This window comes from Giraffa tippelskirchi, chromosome 5 (assembly GCF_054371585.1).
Source record: "Giraffa tippelskirchi isolate mGirTip1 chromosome 5, T2T-mGirTip1v1.2.pri, whole genome shotgun sequence".
Lineage (NCBI taxonomy): Eukaryota > Metazoa > Chordata > Mammalia > Artiodactyla > Giraffidae > Giraffa > Giraffa tippelskirchi.
The window spans coordinates 8,829,905-8,841,378 of record NC_137279.1 but is presented as its reverse complement, the minus strand read 5'-3'; positions in this window follow the sequence as shown (position 1 = coordinate 8,841,378).

Below are 11,474 nucleotides of genomic sequence, written 5' to 3'. Positions count from 1 at the left end.
TAGCATTAGGGTCAGGGCCCTCTGGGTCGCTGGTTTCAAAGCCGGGTGGGGGGGGTGGGGGGGTGGGGGGAGGGTCTGTGGTCAGCAGAGGGGAGGAGTCCCAGGCTTCCTCGGGGCATTCAGCCCAGGTGTGGTCCCAGAGCCAGACTGAGCCGTGGAGTCCCCGGTCAACGAGGAGTGACAGTGGAATTCCCCATTTTCCTGGTTTCCCTCATCGGTCAGACAGCCCTCATGGGCCCTGGTCCGTCAGATGCAGGATCCTCCCACAGCTTCCGGGGGAGTGAGGATGCCCTCGCTCAGAGAAGTCTTTTTTCGGGGTGGTGGGCTCGGGCTGTGGACTCCGAGTTCAGTGAGGCGGTCTTGGTGCAATCTGGAGCTCAGACCAGGAATTCAGAAGAGGGACCTTCTTTGTCCGGGATGCAGGAGAAAGCTGCAGGAAACCATGGACTGCAGGGGGCTCTGGGAGACGGGTGGGGGGTGGGGGCGGAATCTGGGGGCCGAGTGAGCCCAGGCCCAGCAGACGCCTCCCCTCCCAACTCCCCAGGGCGGCTCTTGGCAAGAACGCGGGCGGGCAGGACAATGGGAGGACGGAAGAATGTGCTGGCCCGGGTGCACGGGAGTCGGAGGCTGGGACTCTAGCCCTGAGAGCATCCAGGAACCATTTCAAAAGCAGTCTTTCTTTGTGTGGGGCCAAGGCTGCTGGGCCTGGGCGGTATGGCCCAGGCCACGGGGCGTGCCGGGAGGAAGGCCTGGTCCTGGGGTGGATGAGCCACCCGGGCTAGGAAGCTGTGGGTGGAGGCGGGGACCCGGAGGCCCAGCGGTAACAAAGGTTACAAAGCTCTGTTTATGGGAGGCTCATGGGAGGATCCAGGAGGGTGGGTGGGTAGGTTTTCTGGGTCTCCACGTTGAAAAGCTTGGAGGGGCTTGTTTGCCAAACACCGGGAAGACCTGGGTCTCTGGCTAATCAGGCTGGAGAGTTCCACCTGGCTCGTGGTTATGGGATGTGGGCAGTACTGACCACAGTGGAGACTCGGGGATATTGCTCCCCAGAGACCCAGACCCTCTGTCCTTGTGATGAAAAGAACTGTCTTCAAGAAAAGAGCACTGACTTGAGGAGTTCCTCCCGCTTTGCCAGTTTCCCCTGAGAGTCTGCCTTTCCCCCTTCCTAGCTCCATCCCTCCCTGCCCAGCAACACCAGGCAACCCCAGCCCTGCAGACTGAGGACTGCAGGGGTGTACACCCCAACCTGAGCCCCAGGGAGGGGGTGGCAGGGGAGGCCAAGGGGAAGAAAGGGCAGCTGGGAAGAGATTTCTGGTGGGGGCCCAGGCTGGCCTGCCAAGCGGGCCCCTCCCTGCCCCGCCAAAGTGGGGAGGCCCTCAGGGAAATTCCTCTGCCTCCCGAGTCTCCAGCTGTCTCCCAGGGCAGGAGAGGGCAGAGTCTACTTCCTCCACAAGCTTGGAAACAACCAGGGACAAGGTCCTGCCTTGGCTCTAGACACCCGCCCCCTGCTCAGTCTGTGAGTCCGTGTGCGAGTGAGTGCGAGCGCGAGTGAGTGCGAGCAAGTGAAGGTGTATGTCAGTGTGTGATGTATGTGCAGGTGAATGCAGCTGTGAGCCTGTGTGTACTCTTTATGAGTGGTGGGTGTGAGTGTGCAAGGAGGCCCCCCCTCCCCAGCCTGTCGCTTTTGAATTTGTCCTCATGCCATCCTGGAGCAATGAGAGTTGATGAGACAGACAGGCCATGTTTCCAACAGGTCCAGCTTTGGGCTTCAGGAGCTGTTTCTCAGTTCCCTAGAGAGAGGATCCTTTCTGGTTAAAAGGACACACAGCTCCCAGCCTTTGTCTGCCCCTTCAGGCGCCATCCCATGAGCGTGCGTGTTCCTGTGGTACACAGCACACCTTGGGGGTCACTGCACGTGGGACTCTGGGGGACTCCGTGGAGCCGGCCCCAGGGACACACCCTCGCTGGGCGTAGGCGGTTTCTGCCTCTCTGGATGAAGGTGCTCTCATCCTGTGAGGATTCTGGACATGGCTTTGGAGCCTTTGGCAGGAGTGTGGCAGAGGCCAAGTGGCCCCCGTGGGAGCTGCTTCCACAGCCCTAGTCACTGGGGCCTCTGCTCCTCCCAGCTCCACTTAAGGAGGTGGTGAGGACAGCTGGCCCACAGAGCCCTGTGTCAGAACTGTCTGGGGGTTTTGTAAAAACCCAGATTTCTAGGCCCTAGTTTCCCAGGTGACGCCAGTGGTAAAGAACCCTCCTGCCAATGCAGGAGACATAAGAGACACGGGTTCAGTCCCTGGGTTGGCAAGATGCCCTGGAGAACGGGATGGCTACCCACTCCAGTATTCTTGCTGGAGAATCCCATGGACAGAGGAGCCTGGTGGGCTACAGTCCACGAGGTCACAAAGAATCGGACACGACGGAGGTGACTTAGCACACCTGCACACCTCGTGTGTATGGAGTCATAGCTCACAGGGTGGGGCCTGGGATCTGCTTTTTTACCGGGAACTCCAGACACTTTTGCTGTTTAGCCAACTTGTGGGCACTGGGCCAGGAGACCAGGGGCTGACCAGGTCGGAAAAGCATGGCAAGCTTGGGCGGTGACCTTCTCCAGCCCTCACGGCCCCCTGAGCTGGGTGCCCCAGCGTGCCCTTCCTTCGCCTCTAAGTCAAGTCAGAAATCCTCAGGGGGCCTGGGGAAAGGTGAGCAAGCTGCGACCTTCAGTCTGTTCCCGTTGGATGTGCCAAGGCAGCTGCTCTCACCAAAGTGGCCCAGGCTGGAGCTGAGAAGGCTGAAGCAGCGCTCAGGCCACAGCTCTGTGCTCACCGAGGAACGATGGCTGGCCTGGGCACCTTGACTTTGCCCCAGGCGGGTTGGCCCGTGAGGGAGCCAGTCACCCGGCCCGGCTGCCAAGAATGGCCCTGACAAGATGGCAGCCGGCCAGCCTCCAGTGTTGTTTGGCTCCAGGGGATGGCTCTCTCCCACATGAAGCCTTTCATCTCCACGGTGGTAATCGCAAGTTCAGAGGGACCAGCCTCCCACTCCAGGGAGCTCGGTGGGATTGTGCAACCCGGGCCTTTTTGAGGAGAACCCCTTTCATCTGCTAAGTGTCCTGTTGTCTGCAAGGCCTGGGCAGACTACATGTACATGCCGTTTGGTTGGGGCTCTGGGAATCTGAATCGGTGGACAAAACAAGATTGGCGCAGCAGGGCAGGGGAGCGTGACTTAGACTGTGGGTGGGTAGCTGAAGGGCCCGTAGTCATCTGGGAGGAGGGTGGTGCTTTCCAGAAAGTTTCCCTGTTCTCCACAGCCAGCTTCAAACACTGCCACACTTCAGAGCGGGGAGACTCTCAAGAATGGGGATTGCCTTAGATGGGGTGGGAGCTATGCTTTGTTTGATCTTCTGTTCGGGGCTTAAAATATGGAGAAGGGAATGGCTACCCACTCCAGTATTCTTGCCTGGAGGATCCCACGCACAGAGGAGCCTGGCGGGCTACAGTCCCTGGGGTCACAAAGAGTCAGACACAACTGAGCAACTAACACACACACAGGACTCAGTAGGTCTCAACAGGGGCCTTCTCATAAACACCAGCTTCCTGTCTCTTCCTCAAAGAGCAGAGCATGGGGAGATGCTCCATCTGACTGACACGGAGGCGAGGGGAGGCCAGGTTAAGGGGACTCTGATCCCCACTCCTAGAGAAGCCGGCATGGAGGGTTAAACGAAGGGGACACCCACTCACTCACTCATTCCTTCAACACACCTTTACTAAGGGCTTCTTTTAAAAATTCTATTTATTTAGTCCTTTTATTTTTGGCAGCCCTGGGTCTCTGTAGCTGCGTGCGGGCTTTTCTCTAGCTGCAGTGAGCAGGAGCTGCTCTCTAGTTGCGGTGCACGGGCTTCTTGAGGGGGCCTCTCTTGTTGTGGAGCACAGGCCGAAGGGTGCACAGGCTTCAGAAGTTGTGGAGCACAGGCTTTAGTTTCTCTGCAACATCTGGGGTGTCTTCCCAGACCAGGGATCAAACCCTGCGTTGGCAGGCAGATTCTTAACCACTGGACCACCAGGGAAGTCCAACCAAGGGCTTCTTATGCATTCCAGCCTCTGGGGAACAGCAGTGGACAAGAGACAGTGTCTTTGTTCTTTCAGAGTTAACATTCCTATGGGAGAGAGGGGAGGTAGGGACTAAAGATGCTGATACATACTGTCATGTGAGTTAGAGAAATGGGCTATGATAAAGTTAAGGCAGAGTAAAAACGGGAAACAGAAGGGCTATTTTTGACAGGGTGGTTGGCTCAAGAAGGGTTGTCTTATTACACCTTCTCCCCAATATTAAAAACATTCTGTACTCTGTCATGGTTGTCACCACCTGAAGTTCTTAGAAAGCAGAGGTTAAAGTACCCATTGAGACTCCTTCTTTGATCCCTCATTACCCCTTTCGCACACAACTTTCCCGAGAATCAAATAGTCCTCTACGTAAATTTACTAGCCATAAGCCACAGAACTGTTACGATGTGATAAAAATTGGCAGGTTGATGCTGTATCTGTTACCTTTAAGGCCACTTCATTTAAACCTGGGGCTGATGGGAAGTTCCACTCATATCACCACGGAATTTAGGCCACCCAAAAGAGTGGCTTCTGGTTGGTAAAGTTAGACATAGGAACATTTGATTCTCAGGAAACCTTTTAACTTTTGCTCTCCTGAATGGACTCTTTTGGGGCTTCCTTGGTAGCTGAGCTGGTAAAGAATCTGCCTGCAATGCAGGAGACCCCAGTTCGATTCCTGGATTGGGAAGATACCCTGGAGACACAATAGGCTACCCACTCCAGTATTCTTGGACTTCCTTGATGGCTCAGCAGGTAAAGAATCTGCCTGCAATGTGGGAGACCTGGGTTCGATCCCTGGGTTGGGAAGATCCCTTGAAGGAGGGCATGGCAACACACTCCAGTATTCTTGCCTGGAGAATCCCCATGGACAGAGGAGCCCAGCAGGCTACAGTCCATGGCCATGGAGTTGCAAAGAGTCAGACACGACTGAGCAACTAAGTACACGTGAACACTCTGGGATCTGCCCTGCCTGGTCCCTGGCTTTCAGGAGGATGGAGGGCAATGTGTGATCTGTGATACCAGAAGGTCTGTCCGGAGGCCAGTCAGCCAGTGCTGATACTGGACGCCGCCAGACTAATGGGCTTTCAGTCAGGGCGCAGTGAGTGCTTTCCTGGAGAGGCAGGAGGTGTGGTGGATTTAGAGGCAGAGTTGGAGCTGGAGCCCTTGCTTCCATGTCATGTAGGGGGGCCCCCAGACCCAGGACCAAATCATAATACCACTTACTGGGTTCCCTCTGTTCCTCTGAGCCTCAATTTTCTCATCTGTAGACTAGGATCTTTATCTTAGAAAACTGCAGGCCCCTAGCTTATGAGAGTCACTTGATAAGTGACACTGGCTGTGGCTCCTTTGGCAAATAGCTTAATATCTCTCAGCTTTGATTCTCCATCTGTGAGAGCAAGATATCAATACCCTGGCCTCACAGGATTATTCTGAGGATGGGAAGATATCTGTAAAATTGCCTGTCACAGGGGCTGGGTTTCAACAACGTGTGTCTAGTCTACAATGGGAACTCGTCCCAGAGTGAGCCGGCAGGTGGGCAGGTGTGCAGAGGGTCATCAACACTGCCCACACAGCGCTCCGTGCCCCAGGGGACGGGGATTCTTCCCTGGTCACCGACTTAGCCAGTGAAGGGAAAGTACAGGAGGGAGAGTGGGACTTTCTGGATGTTTTCGCTGATTTAAATTCTGCTTTCAGGCATTTCCCGGGTAGCTCAGTGGTAAAGAACCCACCTGCCAATGCAGAGGACAGAGGTTGAACCTCTGGTTCGGGAAGACATCACAGATGCCGGCAGAGCAAATAAGTTCGCGGGCCACCACTACTGAGCCTGCGCTCTAGAGCGCGGAACCGAAATCTTCGAGCCCATGCGCTCTAGAGCCTCGTGCTCCCCAACAGGAGAAGCCATCGCAATGAGAAGCCCGCACACACCAAGAAAGAGGAGCCCCCTTCTCGCCGCAACTAGAGAAAAACCCGAGCAGCAAGGAAGACTCAGCACAGTCAAAAATAAATAAATAGTAAGTAAATTAAAATTATTTTTAAAAAATGTTCTGGTTTCAGAATTGGAACTGACAGCATCTGCAAGGCACCAGCTGAACGGATCACGTGCTCGGAGGAGGGCCGGGCGGGAAGCCCCAGAGGCTGGTGAAAAGCGCAGTGTCACAGCTCACAGCTCCCCTTCCCCTGCTGAGCGATGGTTCTGCTCCCCCACGTTCATCATTAGCCCTTTCCATCTGCTGACTCATTCTCACACAGCTCCAGCCCGGAAAGCTGAGCGTGTTGGAAGGAGGCCTATTAATAGCCTTTTCCTGGGACACTCATCCCGGCTATTTCTAAGACCGTGTGAAGGCAAGACCTGAAGCCCTGCCCCTCATCCTCGCCCCCCACCCCACCAGCCTGCTCCTCGGAGATGAGCCGTGATAGTTGTAGGCGCGGGTGGGGGGCGGGTGCCCTGCAGGCTCTGGAAGGTCCGTTCTGTCCCGTCTACATTTGTCGAGATTTCAAAATGGTGGCCTGTCCGTTTTGGCCAGAGAGCCAGGCGTGAGAACGGTCCTCTGCAGGGGCTGACAGAGGGCTCCACGAGGCACCCCACACATGGAGCAGGTGAATGAGAGGATGCAGGACAAACCCCGGCAAAGGGCAGGGAGCCACGGGGGCGGAAAGCCGCAGTGCCAGCCGGCTGGGCTGGGTTTGCCTGTGGAGGGGCTCGGTGGGCCCCGCTTGGCACACAGGCCGCAGAGCCCAGAGGGCACCTGGCCTGTGTGTAGCATTCAGGCCGTGGTGCCTGCGGAAGCCTGTCTGACTGAAGGAAAGTTGCACGGCTCAAAACAGCCTGGAGTTAAAACTCCCCTCCGGGTCCTTCCCACCATTCTATGCAAAACAAAGAGAGTTTCTTCTCACCTGAAGAAAAAAAATGGACATTAAGGTTGATCATGCCCAGCTCCCAGCCAGTCTAGCCTCGGGCCGATCTCCAGAATTCCTTGCCCCATCCGTTTAGGAGATGACTACTCTGAACCACCTTGGAGAAGAACAGGCCCCCTTAAGACAGTAGCTTTCCACATATATGCCTATATATACTTCTCTTTTCTTGGGTTAGTGCAGCAGCTCACTAATATGAGGGCTGCCCCTTCTCGCCTCATTAAAGGTGATCTGTTCCTGTAAAGTGTCAGGCTCGTTCTTTTTCCGAACCTCGCCTTCTCTAACTGCCTTACCCTACACTGACCACAGCCAGACAGGGCAGCCTGCTTCAGGGTCATCGTCGCTACAGTGAAGGATGTCCCTGGGTGGAACAGAATCTGTGGCAGGGCAGACGGAGGCCCCTGGGCAGGCCTGAGGAGCTCAGAGGGGGTCCAGCTTCTTGGACACGGTGTTGGGACGTGGCTGGCGCTCTCTCCGAGGGGGCCTTTTAGAGGGGTGACTGATCAAGAGGCAGTCCAGAGCACTGTGTGTTGTTTTTTTTTTCTTGGATCGACTTCACTGGTCTTTAGCTGCGTGCCCTTGGTCAAGACATGACCCTCTCTGGGCCTCAGTTTCTTCAACTCTGAAAAAGATAGTGTTGGACAAGATGAGCTCCAAGGGCTCTTGTGGGCCTTACCGTCCTAGCACATGTTGTGTGTCTACTCCGAAAACGTAGCTCTGAGAAGAGAGAGCGGAGCCCAGTGGGTCAGGAGATGGACTGGAGGACTAACGAGGGGCAGAGGGAGGAGTGGGGATTCTCTTTCCCCCAGAAGCCATCCCCATCCCTTGTCGTTAGAAAGCCTTGCCCTGGGCTCCTCTCACTTGCTGGCAGGTGCATTCCTGCCCAGGAAAAACAGGCCATGCCCGGGGAAAACAGGCCAGTGTGTGGCTTTTATGGGCCGGAGGCAGCCTTCCGCCTTCAGACACTGTCAGGTGAACCCGGGCTTCCCCGTCCACCTCCCTCTGGCCCCCAGCTCTTCCCCTTTCCTCCACCGCCTTTTTGTTGAAGTCGGGACTCAGAAGGCTCCGGGGACAGAATGAGAGTGATGAGCAGGGGTCTGGGTAATGAAGAAGGCGCTTGGTCTACTGGGGTGGGGGTGGTGGGGAGACAGGCAGAGGGAGCGGAGCCTTGGACCTGGAAGTGACCTTGGTGCTTCCCCAGCTCCCAGCAATCAGCAAGACCTGTGTGACCCCCAAAGAAGTCTTCTGCCTTTACTTCTCCATCTTTCAAGTGGACCAACCTGCCCCTTCCTGCCTCAGGAGGTGGTTGGGAGCATTCACGTGGCCCTTGACAGCCTGCTGCTTCACTGGCCCCCAGCAGGGAGCAGGGAAGGGGGGCAGGGCACTGTTACCTTGGACAGGGGAGTGTCACTGGGGACCTGGGGGTGCGAGGGGTTCAGGATTGACTGCTGGGGTGGGAACAACTCAGTTCCCAGCTCCCAGGTACTTGAACACTATTCAACTCTATGGAAGGGAACAATGGGACTATACAACCTGTCACTGGTCTGCGGCATTAGGACCATAACCAGCCAAGCTTAGGCTAGCCAGGGACCCAGCATGCCCCAGGAAGTAAGATTGCTTACTCCAACAGAGTCTCTCTAGGAAATCTGGATTGGACCCATGGGGAAAACGAGACAGTGGCTGAAGGAGCAGAAGCAGAAAGAATACCCGCCCGACCCCAAGGTAGAAGCAGGGCTCTGGACGGGGGTCGGCGGGGAGGGCATATGTCCGCAGATGTTACAAGGGAACACCAACTGTGCTAACGGATGGGAGCAGAGAGGACAGCGGGAGAAGGCAACCAGGAGGGCGCTCGGGAGGAGATGGGAAGGCATGCCCGGGGGCTGCCTCGCTTTCTTCTGAAGGGATTAAGTGAGCCTTTGATTCTTGGGACAAAAACAGCTGGAGAGGATTGGGCCTGGGGGGCTGGAGCAGCCCGAGGAGAGGATGGAGATTCTTCTCTGGAAGGCCAGGAGGAGCCAGGACAGGCCAGCGCCGCCGGGAGGGAGGAACGTCGCGAGGACAGTGCTGGCATCGGAAAAGCCTGGGGATTACTTGGGGAAACCTGAGAAGATGGGTGGGGTTGGAGCCAGGGATCCAGAAGGCTCCTAGACCAGAATTTGGAAACATTCAGAAAGATACATTGTTGTATCAGGATGCTTCCAGTTGCTCTCACAGAAAACCCTGCCAAATCTGGGTTAAACTCGACAGGACTGGACTGGCTCGTGTTTGGGAAAAGCTGGCACCACCCCATGGCAGACTTCAGGCGAGGCCCGATCCAGAGTTCAAGGGCCACAGCAACAACCTTACATCAGCGCCTTTCCATTCTTCTCTTGAAGGAGGCGTCATCCTAAACCCACAGACCGGCCTGCCTCCAAGGCAATCTACCAAAACATAATTGAAGGAATATTCTCTTTTAAAACAGTCAATGAAGATGCATATATTTTTTAATTTGATTCAGAAATTGGCTTCCAGGAAATTGATTTTAGGCAAATTGCCCTGCTTTCAGACATTCTTGAGGATGAAGGTGGCTGGTAGCAGCACCTAGAACTGTATTAGCTTCTCTATTTATGTCCAAGAGGAACAAATAGGGCCTCTGTGCCTCCACCTGACATGGTTCACTCTGGTGGGTCATCTGGGCTCACAGACCATTTCCTGAGCCAGTGACAGTGGTCTGGAAAATATACTGGCTGGTGTGGACCTCTCTCCACAGCTCTTCCTGAACCAGTCCCTGGGACCGGGCTGATGGGGCATCATTTCGGGGCTTAAGCCACTTGGGCCCCATTCGTGAGGCTGAGGGTGGGTTAAAGCACACCCTGGGTATGTGGCTGGGAGATGCCATGGAAAGACTTGGGTGGTCACGGGTGCTGAGAAGGCATCAAGGATGCTGATTACAGCTGGAGACTGTCTTGACTAGCCAGCTGACTGGACTTTCTTCTGTAGGCAGCCAGGTGCATGCGAGAGTGCTAAGTCACTTCAGTAGCATCCAACTCTTTGCAACCCTAGGGCCCACAGCTTGCCAGGTTCTCTGTCCATGGGATTCTCCAGGCAAGAATACCGGAGTGGGTTGCCATGCCCTCCTCCAGGGGATCTTCCTGACCCGGGGATTGAACTCGCATCTCTTGCGTCATACAAGTGGGTTCTTTACCACCAGCAAAGGCAGCCCAGGCAGCCAGGTGACACTGGAGTTTTTCAACCCTGAGATGTAACCTTTTCCAGGTGGTATTTTAGGAAGATTAGCCTCATTGTAGAATGGTTGGGAGAAGGGAAAGTCTGGCAAACTAATGGGGTCATTAGCGAATGCAGAAGGTTAGGCAACCAAAGTCAAAGAGGAAAGACATTGGGGACAACTAGGAAGTATTTTGAAAGAAGTAATTGGAGTGTCTTATTAGACATGAGGGAAGTGGGTGGGTGCTGGCAGAGAAGGAGTCAAAAATGATCACAAGGTCTCTGACCTGGTTAAAATTTTGGATTCCTGCCCCATCTCCTTAACCCCTTCTCTGAGAGCGGTCCCCTCACTCGCAGGGAAGGGCCCTTGTCCTGGATCCCCATCATGTTGGCGGCCTAGCCCTCCTCCCATTTCTAGGAATGGACACTTCCCTCCTTCTGGGAACTGCCCTCTCCCCACCATCCCTCCACAGTCACTGTCGAGGCCACTGTGCTAACATACCGGCCCTGCCTAGGGGCACCTGACCTGAGGTGGGTCCATCAGAACTTCTCCTCAGCTTGGCACTAGAACTGAGAAAGTGAGGTTTGTCTCTCTCTGGGAGGTTGAAGATAGGATAGGCGAGTTTGTGACCTGCTACTGGCCTCATTCTTCTACGGACCAAGGGGCACAGGAAGAAGCCTGCAGTATGAAGAAACACGTAGCCAATGCAGATATGGCTTCCGAGAATGTGCCGGGGAGCCACAGGCAGGATCCCTGAAGGCTGACAGCATTCTGCTTGTACTTCCTGTTCTTGGGCTCTGGGAGACACCCACTGGCTCTTTATATACATTTTGAGGAAGTATTTCTGAAGTCGGGAAATCAGGAGTAGCTGCAGATTCTAAAGAGAAACTACGTCAATGTGGAACTTATTTGCATTACCAGCGAGTGTACTGGAGGTATTCAAACTGTACTGTCAGTCACGTGGAGATGTCATAAGGAAATGCTAACACTTGGTGAGCAGACCCGTAAGTGAAGAGGGAGACCACAGGAAGGGTGAGATCTTCCAGAGAGAAAATGTGGAGGGAAGTTCAGAGGAAACTTCCAGAACAACCACAGTTTAAGGAGATCCAGCCAAGAAAAGAGGAGGGCATGGCAACCCACTCCAGTATTCTCGCCTAGAATCCTGTGGACAGAGGAGCCTGGCGGGCTATAGTCCACGGGGTCGCAAAGAGTTGGATACGACTGAGCGGCTGAGCACAGCACAGCAAAGCATTTAC